At 56.5% G+C, this 17568-nt stretch overlaps 1 pseudogene; it reads right to left on the bottom strand.

The window, feature by feature from the left end:
- Positions 1–278: 278 nt before the first annotated feature.
- Positions 279–17568, bottom strand: part of LOC115248342 (Golgi-specific brefeldin A-resistance guanine nucleotide exchange factor 1-like) — a 60308-nt pseudogene continuing 43018 nt past the window's right edge.

Here is a 17568-nt window from a genome sequence, read left to right as displayed (position 1 = left end):
AGACAGACAGACAGGCAGACAGACAGGCAGCCAGATCAGACAGACAGATCAGACAGACAGCAGATCAGACAGACAGACAGGCAGATCAGACAGACAGGCAGCCAGATCAGACAGACAGGCAGCTCACCGTTGGCTGGAGGCTCCTGGGGGCCTCTGCCCTGCTGACGCTCTTCTTCTCTGCTGGGCTGAGGGATGGAGCCTGGGGGGGCTCCTGGGTGGGGGGGGAGGGCCCGGGTGGAGGGTCGGCTGTACGGGTTCTGCTGGAGGACTGGTACTGTCTAAACACAGAAACGAGCATGAAACCAAGCCTTTCCGTGACCCCCCCCCCCCCCCCCCCCCAACCCACCTGCTATGATGGTCTGTTTGAAGAGCTCCTCCCTCAGGTGAGGCAGGAAGCAGACGATCCGCTCCCAGGTGATCTCCCACAGGTCCGAGAAGCCGGTCCTGGAGTCGGCGCTGTGGAAGATCCCAGCCGTGTCCATGACCAGGAGCATGTTCTTCAGGGACTCTGGGATGGCCTCCAGCTGCACACGCACACACACACAGAGACACACACACCACACAGAGACACGCACACAGAGACACGCACACAGAGACACGCACACAGAGACACGCACACAGAGACACACACACACAGAGACACACACACACGCACACACACACACGCAGACACACACACAGAGACACGCACACAGAGACACACACACACAGAGACGCACACACACACGCACGCACACACACGCACACACACACACGCAGACACACACACAGAGACACGCACACAGAGACACACACACACAGAGACGCACACACACACACAGAGACACACAGAGACACACAGAGACACGCACACAGAGACACGCACACAGAGACACACACACACAGAGACACACACACACGCACAGAGACACGCACACAGAGACACGCACACAGAGACACACACACACAGAGACACACACACGCACAGAGACACGCACACAGAGACACGCACACAGAGACACACACACACACAGACACACACACACCACACAGAGACACACACACACAGAGACACACAGAGACACACACATGCACACAGAGACACGCACACAGAGACACGCACACACACACAGAGACACACACACACGCACACAGAGACACACACACACAGAGACACACAGAGACACACATGCACACAGAGACACGCACACAGAGACACGCACACACACACAGAGACACACACACACGCACACAGAGACACACACACAGAGACACACAGAGACACACACATGCACACAGAGACACGCACACAGAGACACGCACACACACACAGAGACACACACACACGCACACAGAGACACACACACACAGAGACACACAGAGACACGCACACAGAGACACACACACAGAGACACGCACACAGAGACACACACACACACAGACACACACAGAGACACACACACACAGAGACACACAGAGACACACACACACGCACACAGAGACACACCACAGAGACACACACAGAGACACACAGAGACACACACACAGAGACACACATAGACACACACACACGCACACAGAGACACACATAGACACACACACATGCACACAGAGACACGCACACAGAGACACGCACACAGAGACACACACACACAGAGACACAGAGACACGCACACAGACACACACACACACAGAGACACGCACACAGAGACACACAAACACACAGAGACACACACACATGCACACACACACACACACAGAGACACGCACACAGAGACACACACACACAGAGACACACACACATGCACACACACACCACAGAGACACACACACACAGAGACACACACACATGCACACACACACACAGACACGCACACACACCACGCACACACACACACACACACCAGAAGGTAAAGAGCTTCAGAACAGGAAGTCCTGCTCACACCAACGCCGTGTTGTGGGGGGGGCACCTCCTGGAGACCCCGCCCACTCCACGTGCGCTGCTTGAGTATGGCTGGCTGCCGTCCACAGTTGCTACGGTTACCGACAGGCTGCCATAGGGCGGGTACTGACCCCATGCCCGGTACAGGCAGGAACCACTATGTGGACTTCCTCCTGTGTCCAGCCGTGCTTCAGCACCAGGAAGACTCACCAGGAGGTCACTGGAGCCCGCGTGCATGTACTTGTCCATGAAGTCCAGAATAGTGAGCCAGAGGGCAGCGAAGGTGGGCAGGGACAGCAGGGGGACAGGTGTTGGAGGAAGACCTGGAACACCCAAAGAGACATCATGGCTCAGAGCAGACGGAGCTCTAAACCCGAGCACCTCCCAACACAAGAACCTCTGGAAGGATCTGAACCCTGAGAGGAAGAACTACTGGGACCAGGCCAATAATACGCTCCAAATAGATCAATGAAAGAGGGGGGCACCGAGCTGGTGGGGTGCTCACCTTGGACAGGAGGGTGCAGGCTCTCATCCTGGTCTCCTCCATCCCCCCACGTCTGCTGGGCTAATGTTGTCCAGCAGCTTGGTCAGCAGGGGGAACAGCACCTACACACACAGGGGCCGTCATCACCATGGCCCCCCACGGGTCCAGGTGGACTCCTCACCTTATTGAAGCAGGACTCCCACTCCGCTGCGTCCAGGGTCTGCAGGTCGTGGACCAGCAGGGCCCTCTGGAGGTAGGTCAGGGCCTGCATGCGGACCGGCGCCGGGCGTCGCAGCACAGCCACGCGATGCCTGGAGAGAGCACCTTCAGGGTCACCACCTCACAGCAGCTGGAGGAGCCTCCTCATGACAACAGGGCTACCTTGCAGCAGGGGGCACCAGCAACTGGTCCACAGGGTCTGAGAGTCCGCTTCGATCTTCCTGCCTGCGGCCCCCAGGTGGCGCTGCTCCTCGGCCCAGGAGCTGTAAATGCTGGCGGCCCGGGTGCAGCGTGTGCATCAGGTCTAAGAGCTGGACCATCACAAACATCAAAACCAGTGAGGACCACTGACAGCAACAGGATCTGATCTGATCCCTTCATAAAGCCTGGATCATTATGGGCTGGATCACCATATCGGGTCAGAGGGACACAATGGAGACAAATATTAACGCTGGAACAGGCGTTCGTGGTTCCGCTCCAGCTAAACCGGATTCTGGACTACTAACGACAATAAACCCTTCAAAGGTCACCTAAACCTCATGTAGCAGCAGCAAATAAAGGGCCAATAGGGTCTACAGGGTCTACAGGGCCTAGGGGGTCTACAGGGCCTACAGGGTCTGCAGGGCCTAGAGGGTCTACAGGGCCTACAGGGTCTGCAGGGCCCAGAGGGTCTATAGGGCCTACAGGGTCTGCAGGGCCTAGAGGGTCTACAGGGTCTGCAGGGCCCAGAGGGTCTATAGGGCCTACAGGGTCTGCAGGGCCTAGAGGGTCTACAGGGCCTACAGGGTCTACAGGGTCTGCAGGGCCTAGAGGGTCTACAGGGCCTACAGGGTCTACAGGGCCTACAGGGTCTGCAGGGCCCAGAGGGTCTAAAGGGCCTACAGGGTCTGCAGGGTCTACAGGGCCTACAGGGTCTACAGGGCCTAGGAGGTCTGCAGGGCCTACGGGGCCTAGAGGGTCTACAGGACCTACAGGGTCTACAGGGCCCGGAGGGTCTGCAGGGCCCAGAGGGTCTACAGGGCCTACAGGGTCTACAGGGTCTGCAGGGCCCAGAGGGTCTACAGGGTCTGCAGGGCCTAGAGGGTCTACAGGGCCTACAGGGTCTGCAGGGCCCAGAGGGTCTACAGGGTCTACAGGGCCCAGAGGGTCTACAGGGCCTGCAGGGCCTACAGGGCCTACAGGGTCTGCAGGGCCTACAGGGTCTACAGGGCCTCGGGGGTCTGCAGGGCCTACAGGGCCTAGAGGGTCTACAAGACCTACAGGGCCTAGAGGGTCTGCAGGGCCTACAGGGTCTGCAGGGCCTACAGGGCCTACAGGGTCTGCAGGGCCTAGAGGTCTGCAGGGCCTACAGGGTCTACAGAGTCTGCAGGGCCAACAAGGTCTACAGGGCCTACAAGGTCTGCAGGGCCCAGATGGTCTACAGGGCCTACAGGGTCTGCAGGGTCTACAGGGTCTGCAGGCCCAGAGGGTCTACAGGGCCTACAGGGTCTACAGGGCCTACAGGGTCTGCAGGGCCTACAGGGTCTACAGGGCCTCGGAGGTCTGCAGGGCCTACAGGGCCTAGAGGGTCTACAAGACCTACAGGGCCTAGAGGGTCTGCAGGGCCTACAGGGTCTGCAGGGCCTACAGGGTCTACAGGGTCTGCAGGGCCTAGAGGGTCTACAGGGTCTACAGAGTCTGCAGGGCCAACAAGGTCTACAGGGCCTACAGGGTCTGCAGGGCCCAGATGGTCTACAGGGCCTACAGGGTCTGCAGGGTCTACAGGGTCTGCAGGGCCCAGAGGGTCTACAGGGCCTACAGGGTCTACAGGGCCTACAGGGTCTGCAGGGCCTACAGGGTCTACAGGGCCTCGGAGGTCTGCAGGGCCTACAGGGCCTAGAGGGTCTACAAGACCTACAGGGCCTAGAGGGTCTGCAGGGCCTACAGGGTCTGCAGGGCCTACAGGGTCTACAGGGCCTACAGGGTTTACAGGGCCTACAGGGTCTGCAGGGTCGACAGGGTCTACAGGGCCTACAGGGTCTACAGGGTCTGCAGGGCCTACAGGGTCTACAGGGCCTACAGGGTCTACAGGGCCTAGAGGGTCTACAGGGTCTGCAGGGCCTACAGAGTCTGCAGGGCCTAGGAGGTCTACAGGGCCTACAGGGTCTACAGGGCCTAGAGGGTCTACAGGGTCTGCAGGGCCTACAGAGTCTGCAGGGCCTACAAGGTCTACAGGGCCTACAGGGTCTACAGGTTCTGCAGGGCCTACAGGGTCTACAGGGCCTAGAGGGTCTACAGGGTCTGCAGGGCCTACAGGGTCTGCAGGGCCTACAAGGTCTACAGGGCCTACAGGGTCTACAGGTTCTGCAGGGCCTACAGGGTCTACAGGGCCTAGAGGGTCTACAGGGTCTGCAGGGCCTACAGAGTCTGCAGGGCCTACAAGGTCTACAGGGTCTACAGGTTCTGCAGGGCCTACAGGGTCTACAGAGGAGGGTTGGGAGGTTTGACTCAAATCAACATGAGGTAGAGGAGGAAAGAGGGCTGATGTACTTACGTCCTGACTAACCTGTAATGACACCGTGTGGTAGCTGGCTGGGACACCTTCGTCCTCCTCATCATCACTATGGGAACGGGATGGGCGCTGGCTCGTTAGCCGGCCGCCGCCGCGCCTGTTGCCACCCCCGGCCTCCTTCTCCCGGCTGCCCATCTCTTCCTCAGTCGAGATCTGGAGGAGTCGTACTTGTGGCTCTTCTTCTTGTCGTGTGGTTGCGGTAACCTTCAAATATCATCAAGGTCATGAGAGCATCAGCAACAGCCTAACCTCGTATCCATGGAGACCAGGCAGCCACAACACAGCTGGATGATACCAGGTGAGCTCCTACTGTAGCTGCTCAACGCTCAGAGCCCCCAGGCGGTCTCGGTCCCATGGACTCACCCCCCACCCACATCCAGGCCTGCAGAATGAGATGTTCTCACCTCCGTTGAGGCTGGCCTCCACAAACACACGAATGGCCCTAACGCACAGCTCAAAGTTGTCGGGGGTGACGTGCGCAGCATCGCGCACGATGAAGGACAAGGTCTCCACACACTTGATGAGAGACTTGGTGTCGTGCTGGCCCAGGTCCTGGCCCAGGGTCAGGCTGTACTGGTTGACCAGTGGGTGGAGAAGCTGAGGCTTATGGCAGCCTGAAGAGGTCTTGCTCATCTCCAGGTCGTTTCCCCCCACCTTAGGAGAGAGAAAAGCCCCAGAATGAGTGTGGTCTCTACACCAGCCCCTCCAGCGTTGTCATGGCGACGTGAGTGTGCTGACCACCAGCCAGCCTTGCTCGCCACATCCACGTCTGTGGTGGAGCGAGGGATCCTGGCCTTGCTGTGCTCCGTGTAGACCTCCGAGTCGGAGGTGTAGCCTCGGTCCACGTTGACCTCACTGACGTGATGAGGGGGCAGCTCGCTGTCTGACTGGGCTCCTGGAGGCAGAGGGCAGAGCAGCCTCATCATCCAACTACTCAAAGTTCTCTTCATGAAGAACCAAAGAAAAGACCTAAAGTTCAGATAGGAGGAGGGTGAGTGAGGTCATGGAGGAAGCACTAGTGAGGCCATGCACTAGTGAGGCCATGGAGGAAGCACTAGTGAGGTCATGCACTAGTGAGGCCATGGAGGAAGCACTAGTGAGGCCATGGAGGAAGCACTAGTGAGGTCATGCACTAATGAGGTCATGGAGGAAGCACTAGTGAGGTCATGAAGGAAGCACTAGTGAGGCCATGCACTAGTGAGATCATGGAGGAAGCACTAGTGAGGTCATGCACTAATGAGGTCATGGAGGAAGCACTAGTGAGGTCATGGAGGAAGCACTCGTGAGGCCATGGAGGAGGGTGAGTGAGGTCATGAAGGAAGCACTAGTGAGGTCATGGGGGAAGCACTAGTGAGGCCATGGAGGAAACACTAGTGAGGTCATGGAGGAAGCACTAGTGAGGTCATGGAGGAAGCACTAATGAGGTCATGCACTAGTGAGGCCATGGAGGAAGCACTAGTGAGGTCATGCACTAGTGAGGCCATGGAGGAAGCACTAGTGAGGTCATGGAGGAAGCACTAGTGAGGTCATGGAGGAAGCACTAGTGAGGTCATGCACTAGTGAGGTCATGGAGGAAGCACTAGTGAGGTCATGCACTAGTGAGGCCATGGAGGAAGCACTAGTTAGGTCATGGAGGAAGCACTAGTGAGGCCATGGAGGAAGCACTAGTGAGGTCATGCACTAGTGAGGTCATGGAGGAAGCACTAGTGAGGTCATGGAGGAGTGAGGCCATGGAGGAAGCACTAGTGAGGTCATGCACTAGTGAGGTCATGGAGGAAGCACTAGTGAGGTCATGGAGGAAGCACTAGTGAGGTCATGGAGGAAGCACTAGTGAGGTCATGCACTAGTGAGGCCATGGAGGAAGCACTAATGAGGTCATGGAGGAAGAACTCGTGAGGCCATGGAGGAGGGTGAGTGAGGTCATGAAGGAAGCACTAGTGAGGCCATGGAGGAAGCACTAGTGAGGTCATGGAGGAAGCACTAGTGAGGTCATGCACTAGTGGGGTCATGGAGGAAGCACTAGTGAGGTCATGCACTAGTGAGGCCATGGAGGAAGCACTAGTGAGGTCATGGAGGAAGCACTAGTGAGGTCATGCACTAATGAGGTCATGGAGGAAGCACTAGTGAGGTCATGAAGGAAGCACTAGTGAGGCCATGCACTAGTGAGATCATGGAGGAAGCACTAGTGAGGTCATGCACTAATGAGGTCATGGAGGAAGCACTAGTGAGGTCATGGAGGAAGCACTCGTGAGGCCATGGAGGAGGATGAGTGAGGTCATGAAGGAAGCACTAGTGAGGTCATGGGGGAAGCACTAGTGAGGCCATGGAGGAAAACACTAGTGAGGTCATGGAGGAAGCACTAGTGAGGTCATGGAGGAAGCACTAATGAGGTCATGCACTAGTGAGGCCATGGAGGAAGCACTAGTGAGGTCATGCACTAGTGAGGCCATGGAGGAAGCACTAGTGAGGTCATGGAGGAAGCACTAGTGAGGTCATGGAGGAAGCACTAGTGAGGTCATGCACTAGTGAGGTCATGGAGGAAGCACTAGTGAGGTCATGCACTAGTGAGGCCATGGAGGAAGCACTAGTTAGGTCATGGAGGAAGCACTAGTGAGCCATGGAGGAAGCACTAGTGAGGTCATGCACTAGTGAGGTCATGGAGGAAGCACTAGTGAGGTCATGGAGGAGTGAGGCCATGGAGGAAGCACTAGTGAGGTCATGCACTAGTGAGGTCATGGAGGAAGCACTAGTGAGGTCATGGAGGAAGCACTAGTGAGGTCATGGAGGAAGCACTAGTGAGGTCATGCACTAGTGAGGCCATGGAGGAAGCACTAGTGAGGTCATGGAGAAGCACTAGTGAGGTCATGGAGGAAGCACTAGTGAGGTCATGCCTAGTGAGGCCATGGAGGAAGCACTAATGAGGTCATGGAGGAAGAACTCGTGAGGCCATGGAGGAGGGTGAGTGAGGTCATGAAGGAAGCACTAGTGAGGCCATGGAGGAAGCACTAGTGAGGTCATGGAGGAAGCACTAGTGAGGTCATGCACTAGTGGGGTCATGGAGGAAGCACTAGTGAGGTCATGCACTAGTGAGGCCATGGAGGAAGCACTAGTGAGGTCATGGAGGAAGCACTAGTGAGGTCATGGAGGAAGCACTAGTGAGGTCATGGAGGAAGCACTAGTGAGGCCATGGAGGAAGCCTAGTGAGGTCATGGAGGAAGCACTAGTGGGGTCATGGAGGAAGCACTAGTGAGGCCATGGAGGAATCACTAGTGAGGCACTAGTCTCACTAGTATGACTAAGCACTCCTCTAAAGAGAAGATGGGTGGTGAGCAGAGGTGAACCTGTGTCGTTGTCGGTGCTGGAGGCCAGCTGGAAGGAGGCAGGAGGCTTCACGCCCCTCCGATGCACTCCAGCAGGGAGAAGAGTGTGTACCAATCATCTGTGCAGTGGATGTTGGCTGCATTCGTCTTCAACAGCTCGTGGAGACCATAGGCCACCTCTCTGCTGACCCGGGACAGCACGTGAGGTTTCATCATGAGGAGGAGACGCAGAGACAGGAGAACCTGATGGACAAGGAGACACCAGATCAGGACCAAGGAACATGCTTCACACATCCTTCCAGACCAACCTTCAATGCAAGCAACTTGTGAGGACATCTATCTAAGATCAGCACACGGATGGATCAACGTGTGGGACACCTCACAGTGGGAGCACAACCAAAGACCTGACAGGCCAATCAGGAGCCCCAAAGGTTTCTGAAGTCCAAAACCTGGGAGAACCTGCTCCTTCTGGCAGATGACGGAGTAACGTATGCTTGGTACCATCAGTGAGGCAGGGTTAGAAGCTCCAGCACCACGACAGTTTTAAGGTAGACCTCATGTAATGCAGCCGGCTTCCTGGACCCCCTCCCACCACACGGCCCACCTGAGAGCTGATGTCCTCCCACGCAGGAGGCGGATGGCGAGCCGGAGGAGTCCACCACGGCCCGCTCCACAGGAAGCAGCTGTCGGTGGCGTGGACACAGAGGTGGTAGAGATGGTCCCGCACGGTCTGCCACACGCAGGACACGCGATCTCTCGCGACACACACACACACACACACAGTCATGGCGTTACCCTCACAACCAGCCTTGCTGCTGGGCTCAGTTCCTACCGGTTCTCCAGAACGATGCGCAGCAGCATCTCCAGGCAGAAGGCAGCATCCTCCTCATCGTTGGTCTCTTCATCGGGCGTCACCGAGATCAGAGCCTGCAGGGAGGATGAGTTAGTTCCTGTGTGAACCACCACGGGCAGCACACCTCAGCACAGGTGTTGAGATCTCTTCGTTCAGATGAGATAAACAAACCTTCATCAGCTCCTGCAGGGACTCCAGCTGCAGGAATTTGCTCTCCGTGATTAACTTCTCTGGGTCACATTGCTAGGAAGGAGGAAGCACAACACCAGACAGCTCAGAGGAGGGAGGAGGAGGACCTGACAGACCTCTGGAGCCTCACAGGCTCCCTGAGGAGTGGCGGGAGCAGCAGCCCTGTACCTTGATGCAGAGGACGGCGGCCTGCTTGGCCTCCTGGTTCTCTGTGGACGGTCCTCGGGTTCCCGACTGTTCAGCTCCACTCAGCCAGGTAACAAAGCTCAGCACTGCTGACTCCCCGCTGGGAAACACAGCAGCACACATATCCTTCCGTCCCGCTCAGGGGAACGTAGCGTGGCCAACACAAACAGCTGCTCCACACGTACCGATTGGATGGGGTCTCCTCTCTTTGAAGAGAAATCTTCCCATTGGGCTCTAAGAAGTCCTCCACCTGAGGAGCAAGACAGTGCTGATGACTGAACAGCCAGGGGGCAGCAGAGGACTGGCCATCCCGCACAGATACGCTGGAACACTGACCTCAACCATGGCTTTGGGCAGCAGCTCCGACCGGAACAGCTGCAGCATGGGTCCATTATGTTCTTCCAGCCCTCCCTAAGGATGTTGCCATGGCGATGGGCAAGGTCAAACACTGCCTTGGCTGCTGTCTGTGGCCTTGCTGTTACTTCCAAACACGCTAGGAAGGTTTTCTACTGACTGTAGGGAACAACAGACAACAACAAGTTCTACTGTTCATATGGTAGTTTGACTGGAGACTTTAGTGGCGACAGAGGAAACACATGACAAAACTACCAATATTAATAAAATAAGGGACATAACGTAATAAAGGGCAAACTACAGCCACACGTCCATATTAGTAGGAGACCAACAGTCCCTCAGTTGTTGGTGTGTGTGTGTGTGTGTGTGTGTGTGTGTGTCTCTGTCTGTCTGTCTGTCTGTCTGTCTGTCTGTCTGTCTGTCTGTCTGTCTACACATTAAAAATGGTGAATCAACAGGATCTGGTTGGTCCTTAGCAGCGCTATAATGACTCCTAGCTCATTGTTGCTAAGCTAACGGTAGGCTGGTTTGAGGACAACAGTGAGTCGCTGGACATTAAGACAACGCGTAATCAGCTGTTGGAGGACATCCTAGAGACGTCCTGTCAGGAAGGGTGAACGAGAGGACCCGGCATCTTCAGGGGTCTCCACTCATCTTCAGGGGTCTCCTCATCTTCAGGATCTCCACCCATCTTCAGGGGTCTCCACTCATCTTCAGGGGTCTCCACTCATCTTCAGGAGTCTCCACCCATCTTCAGGAGTCTCCACTCATCTTCAGGAGTCTCCACTCATCTTCAGGGTCTCCACTCATCTTCAGGGGTCTCCACTCCATCTTCAGGGGTCTCCACCCATCTTCAGGAGTCTCCCACTCATCTTCAGGGGTCTCCACTCATCTTCAGGGGTCTCCACTCATCTTCAGGAGTCTCCACCCATCTTCAGGAGTCTCCACTCATCTTCAGGAGTCTCCACCCATCTTCAGGGGTCTCCACCCATCTTCAGGGGTCTCCACCCATCTTCAGGGGTCTCCACCATCTTCAGGAGTCTCCACCCATCTTCAGGGTCTCCACTCATCTTCAGGGGTCTCCACTCATCTTCAGGAGTCTCCACTCATCTTCAGGAGTCTCCACCCATCTTCAGGAGTCTCCACTCATCTTCAGGAGTCTCCACCCTCTTCAGGAGTCTCCACTCATCTTCAGGGTCTCCACTCATCTTCAGGAGTCTCCACCATCTTCAGGAGTCTCCACTCATCTTCAGGAGTCTCCACCCATCTTCAGGGGTCTCCACCCATCTTCAGGAGTCTCCACCCATCTTCAGGGGTCTCCACTCATCTTCAGGAGTCTCCACCCATCTTCAGGAGTCTCCACTCATCTTCAGGAGTCTCCACTCATCTTCAGGAGTCTCCACCCATCTTCAGGGGTCTCCACTCATCTTCAGGAGTCTCCACTCATCTTCAGGAGTCTCCACCCATCTTCAGGAGTCTCCACCCATCTTCAGGAGTCTCCACCCATCTTCAGGGGTCTCCACTCATCTTCAGGGGTCTCCACCCATCTTCAGGAGTCTTCCACTCATCTTCAGGAGTCTCCACTCATCTTCAGGGGTCTCCACCCATCTTCAGGAGTCTCCACTCATCTTCAGGAGTCTCCACTCATCTTCAGGAGTCTCCACTCATCTTCAGGAGTCTCCACCCATCTTCAGGAGTCTCCACCCATCTTCAGGGGTCTCCACTCATCTTCAGGGGTCTCCTTCAGCCCTGCTGTGGTCTTCAGCCCCGTTGTGGCCTTCAGCCCCCCCGGGCCCTTCAGCCCTGCTGTGAGGAGCATTTGGCTGGACCTGCACTGAGGTTTGGCTGGCCAACAGGCAGGTGCAGCCCTGACCAGAGGGAGAACGCTACAGCAGAGTTCAACAGGCCTTCAGGAACATGAACGGAGGCGTTTGCTGTGTGGAGAGCTTTACCTCACTGCTCAGGGTGGTAAACTTGCAGAGGGAGATGATGAGGTTGTCGAAAACGTCGCTGAAGCCATAATGAGCTGCTATCATTGCACACTTCCTGAAAAGAGAGAAAGACCTGAACAACAAGGACTGGTGGAGCACCTGGAAACAGGTTCTTCAGCAGGGATGGAGGGTTCGTACCTGAAGCCAGCGATAGCCTTCTGCAGGATGCCGTCATCAAGACTCTTGTCGAACACGTAGGAGAGGGCAGCAATGGTGGGGCCCCACGTCATGGAGAACAGGTCATGATCACAGCTGCCAGGTGGCAGGTGGAGGAAGAGGCCCTCAGGTGTGGCACCACGGTGCAGCAAGACACTCCAGACGTAGTTCTCCTTCACCAGGCCGATCTGCTCGTCAGGCATCACGATCTCTTCACTCCTGCAGAGCACACACACCTCACCTGTGACACCAGGTGAGTCCGAGTCCTGCCCATGGACAGCAGGACGGGCCTCAGCCTCAGACACCTTCTCAGTCTGGGCTGGGTGCAGCAGGAACCCAGATAGAAGGTGGCTCGGCTGGGCACCATCAGAGGAGCTGCGACCCACACAGAGAACTGGGTGGAGGTCTTGACCATGAGAGCTAACCGTGGCATAGGTCAGTGGAGGTGTGTGAAGGAGCGTACTTGATGGCTGTGTAGATGTCCTCCAAATGTCCTGCTCAAAGTCCTTGTTTCCATTCACCCCCTTCAGATTCTTCTTGAATTGCTGTGAACAAGAACAAAGAGGAAAATGAGAAAATGTGTGGAAAGTCCAAAAAAGTCAAGACCAAGACAGAGTTGGGAGGTGTCTCCTCCACCGTCTCAGCTCAGACCCCAGGCCTAGGGTAGCACCAAGAGAGCACGGAAACGTGACAGCGCACGTGTCCGGTCACCTGATACAGCCCAGGTTAGGGTTAGGGTTAGCACCTTCCATGTTCGGGCTGAGATCAGCTCAATCTCAGAGTCCACGTTTAAGAAGTCAGTCCCTCCCAACTAGCTACTCGACCCACTCAGCAAGGCGCCTTGCGTGCTGCGTCAGACTGGTTTATGCTCCTGATCGGACCTGCACATTGCTAGGAAAAGGAGATATTTTGCATGCTAACAAGCTCACAGCCAACACACCTTAAAGCTGCTGAGCACGGGGGCGAGGCGCCACTTTTATTAGCCTTCTCCAGCCTATTGTGTGCAAACCTTTGCCTGTTGTCTCCAGCCCGGGGGGAATTGGGGGGGGCGTCAACGTGCAAACCACAAATGACTTTTGGGAATGTATGGTGACAATCTAAGACTGCACAATGCAGGTCCCGTGATGAGGTTATGACACCGACTTAAAGAAGATCAGCTCTACAAAGTGTGAAGCAAGGAGAGAGAATGTAGCTGGAGCAGAGAGGCAGCAAGTGCTCCCTGGTGGGGGGTGGGGGGGTGGGGGGGCGGGGGGCAAGGGGCGGGGGGCGGGGGGCCACCCACTGACTGTTTCCCAAGCTGCCTCACACTCGTTTAGTTCTTCAGCAGCTCCCACATTCCCTCCATCTTTGGGAGGCTCACTGCCATAACAGCAACTACACACCGTCCCAGTTGGAGCCCCAAATGAAGGAGATCCAACTGGCTAAATGTGGGCGGAGCCTTCCTCCTGGCACCTGTTCAGAAGAGCTCGGCCCCTCGGCCAGAGCGCCGCTGCCTGCAGCTGTTGACATCTGTATGGCTCCTCTTTAATAGCCACCCTCGCCTCAGTTGGGCACCTGTTGGGGGGTCGATTCCCCACCGGTGCGTGCACCTTAAAGTAGTGGGAGACAGTTCCCATGTTGGAGCTCCGAGCTGAGGAACACTGGACAGGAAGTGGTGCTTGGGTCTCCTAAGTTCTGACTGATTTTAGAGGAGCTGAAGTGTAGGAGCGCACTCACCTCCACCGTCATGGGGATGTTCTGCTTCCGCACGTTGTGGTTGTGCTGGTCGGTGTTCAGCATGATGATGGCATAAGCCAGAGCAAAGCCCGCGTCGTTGGTCATGAAAGGAGAGCCGTTGACCTTCTGCAGAGACACAGGCCACCTTAGGGTTAGGGTTAGGGTTAGGGTTAGGGTTAGGGTTAGGGTTAGGGTTAGGGTTAGGGTTAGGGTTAGGGTTGGGTTAGGGTTAGGGTTAGGGTTAGGGTTAGGGTTAGCTCCAGCAGCACACAGCTAAGGGGCGGTCTGAGGCCAGAAGAACCAGCTCTGCTCCTCTCTGTGTTCAGGAGCAGAACCAGCTCTGCTCCTCTCTGTGTTCAGGAGCAGAACCAGCTCTGCTCCCTCTGTGTTCAGGAGCAGAACCAGCTCTGCTCCTCTCTGAGGTCGGGAGCAGAACCAGCTCTGCTCCCTCTGAGGTCGGGAGCAGAACCAGCTCTGCTCCTCTCTGTGTTCAGGAGCAGAACCAGCTCTGCTCTCTCTGAGGTCGGGAGCAGAACCAGCTCTGCTCCTCTCTGTGTTCAGGAGCAGAACCAGCTCTGCTCCTCTCGTGTTCAGGAGCAGAACCAGCTCTGCTCCTCTCTGTGGTTGGGAGCAGAACCAGCTCTGCTCCTCTCTGTGTTCAGGAGCAGAACCAGCTCTGCTCCTCTCTGTGTTCGGGAGCAGAACCAGCTCTGCTCCTCTCTGTGTTCGGGAGCAGAACCAGCTCTGCTCCTCTCTGTGTTCGGGAGCAGAACCAGCTCTGCTCCTCTCTGTGTTCGGGAGCAGAACCAGCTCTGCTCCTCTCTGAGGTCGGGAGCAGAACCAGCTCTGCTCCTCTCTGTGTTCAGGAGCAGAACCAGCTCTGCTCCTCTCTGTGTTCAGGAGCAGAACCAGCTCTGCTCCTCTCTGTGGTTGGGAGCAGAACCAGCTCTGCTCCTCTCTGTGTTTGGGACAGAACCAGCTCTGCTCCTCTCTGTGTTCAGAGGCAGAACCAGCTCTGCTCCTCTCTGTGTTCAGGAGCAGAACCAGCTCTGCTCCTCTCTGTGGTTGGGTTAGCCGTCGTGTTCCCTAACCTAAGCCTTCCTGCTCCAGCCCACCACCCCTCCCAGTCATGCTTGTTGGCTGCTGGCTGCTCTCCTGCTGACTGTAAGGAGGAATGACGTCAGCCTGGACTCACGTGCCAGTTGTCTGTAAAGGTTTCCAGGAGTCTCTGGATAACTGGAGCTTCTCCAGGCAGCCTAAGGCCTCCAGGTACAGCCTGAGAGCCTCGTCAATCCGAAGCCCTTGGAAGCCAAAGTGCTGCAATCAAAACGTACAAGTCTTTCTCACTTCCTGTCCTCAGGAGCATCTCAAACACTGAAAGGATCTAAACTCCAGAGAAGCTCATCGTACTTCACAAAGGAGTCCAGGAGCTCCGCGTTCTTTCGGTCACTGATGTACTCGCCAATCATCTTCTTGTCCAGCCGGGGGTTTTCCCTGAGCCACTGAGCTATTTGGTTGTTGTCCGTGGGGGTGCTGAGGAGGCCCTTCTCCTGCAGGAACTGGATCCCCTTCTTTGGCTTCTGGTTGAACTGCTCTGTGCCGGCGATCAACAACTGGGGGAGACAGCGGAACAGTGAGGGGACAGTCTGACAGGCGAGCCAACGTAGGACAGCCAGCGCGTCCTGCCTTTTTCTTGGTGCGGATGTCCATCAGCTCCTGAGAGTCAGGCAGGAAGCTGGAGAAGCGCTGGGGCTTCGGCGGCGCTCTCTTCTCAGCTGCAACAACACACACAACACAAGACTACAGGCCCAGTCCAAAACACACGTGGAAGCAAGTGTCAGACCCTGACCAGCGTCCCCGTCTCCGTGGTCCTGCCTGCTGGGCCGCATCTTCTCAGCCATCTGCTGTCCAGGGGTGGGAGGGCTGTCCACGTGGGAAGACCATTGGTGATGCTCTGGTTGGGCTCTGGAGAAAGAGCAGGTACACTGGAGTTAGCATTACCCAGAAGATAATCCAGCTTCCATCCACGTGCACGTCCTACCTGATCTTGGGGTCTGTGCCAGCGCCAGGGTCTGTGGCTGAACTCAGTCCTTCTGCACTTGGTGCTTCTAACTGCTCCTGGTGAGCAGCACCACTGAGCACCTTGGCCTGGCAGTGGGCCTCGATGCTGTCGATGACGGTCAGCAGAGCCTCCAGGGACAGAAGGTGGGTGGTGTAGAGCTGGCCCGACACTGGGAAGGCATTCTGTAAAGAGAGGGAGCTGTCATGAGGAAGCTGAAGCTCATCATCTGCTGACACAGCAGGTCTTTTGATGCTACGACTGGCGGCTTCATCAGCTACAGGAAGCAGCAGCACTCCAACAAGCACAGTGAAGACGATCAATGGAGCCCAGAAAGGCAGCAGGTTCGGGTTCGGGTTAGAAAAGAGCCCGGTTTGGGCCAGTGAGCATCAAAAGGGTTCTTGAGGCTCCGCTTCAGGAGGTGGGGCGTACCTTGGACAACAGCTTGGTCAGGTCCTCGAACAGGTTGGAGCAGTAGAAGTCACAGTCGTAGTTGATGTAGAGTTCAGTCACAAAGCTGGGATCCTCCACAGCTGGACCAGCGCCTCCAGAGCCACTTCTTTCATTTCATAGGGCATTTTAATGTTCTCCGAGGTGATGATGTCCATCACCCTCTTCAGGTACATCTGCAACACACAGACACCAGAGTTGCTGCCTCTTCCAACTCCCCAAGCAACGACCATTAGCATAGCAACATGTTTACCTCCAGCTGGAACTTTAAGTGGATCCTCATGCTTTCAAACAGCAGGAAGCAGACGCGTATGGAAGAGACGTACAGGTTCATCCGCTCCACACTCAGCAGCTGCAACAGACACAAGAGCCACAGCTCCTCAGTTCCTCCGTCCACGCCGCTGATCTTTGCTGAGTAGATCCTGCAGAGGCTCAGTAGCGGGACCAGAACACATAAACATCTGCTGTGTGTAGTGGAGCAGCAGGCATGAGGAGCACCCTGGGGGAGCAGCACCAGCAGGGCTTTACCTGGAGCAGGTGTCCGCACCAGCGGGGCTTTACCTGGAGGCAGGTGTCCGCACCAGCGGGGGCTTACCTGGAGCAGGTGTCCGCACCAGCGGGGGCTTTACCTGGAGCAGGTGTCTGCACCAGCGGGGTTTTACCTGGAGCAGGTGTCCGCACCAGCGGGGCTTTACCTGGAGCAGGTGTCCGCACCAGCGGGCTTTACCTGGAGCATGTGTCCGCACCAGCGGGGGCTTTACCCTGGAGCAGGTGTCCGCACCAGCGGGGCTTTACCTGGAGCAGGTGTCCGCACCAGCGGGGCTTTAACCTGGAGCAGGTGTCCGCACCAGCAGGGCTTTACCTGGAGCAGGTGTCTGCACCAGCAGGGCTTTACCTGGAGCAGGTGTCCGCACCAGCAGGGCTTTACCTGGAGCAGGTGTCCGCACCAGCGGGGCTTTACCTGGAGCAGGTGTCTGCACCAGCAGGGCTTTACCTGGAGCAGGTGTCTGCACCAGCGGGTTTTACCTGGAGCAGGTGTCGCACAGCGGGGCTTTACCTGGAGCAAGGTGTCCGCACCAGCAGGGCTTTACCTGGAGCAGGTGTCCGCACCAGCGGGGC

This window comes from Takifugu rubripes, unplaced genomic scaffold, assembly GCF_901000725.2.
Source record: "Takifugu rubripes unplaced genomic scaffold, fTakRub1.2, whole genome shotgun sequence".
Classification (NCBI taxonomy): Eukaryota; Metazoa; Chordata; class Actinopteri; order Tetraodontiformes; family Tetraodontidae; genus Takifugu; species Takifugu rubripes.
Note: the sequence above shows the minus strand (reverse complement) of the source record. Positions and strands in the feature narration are given on the sequence as shown.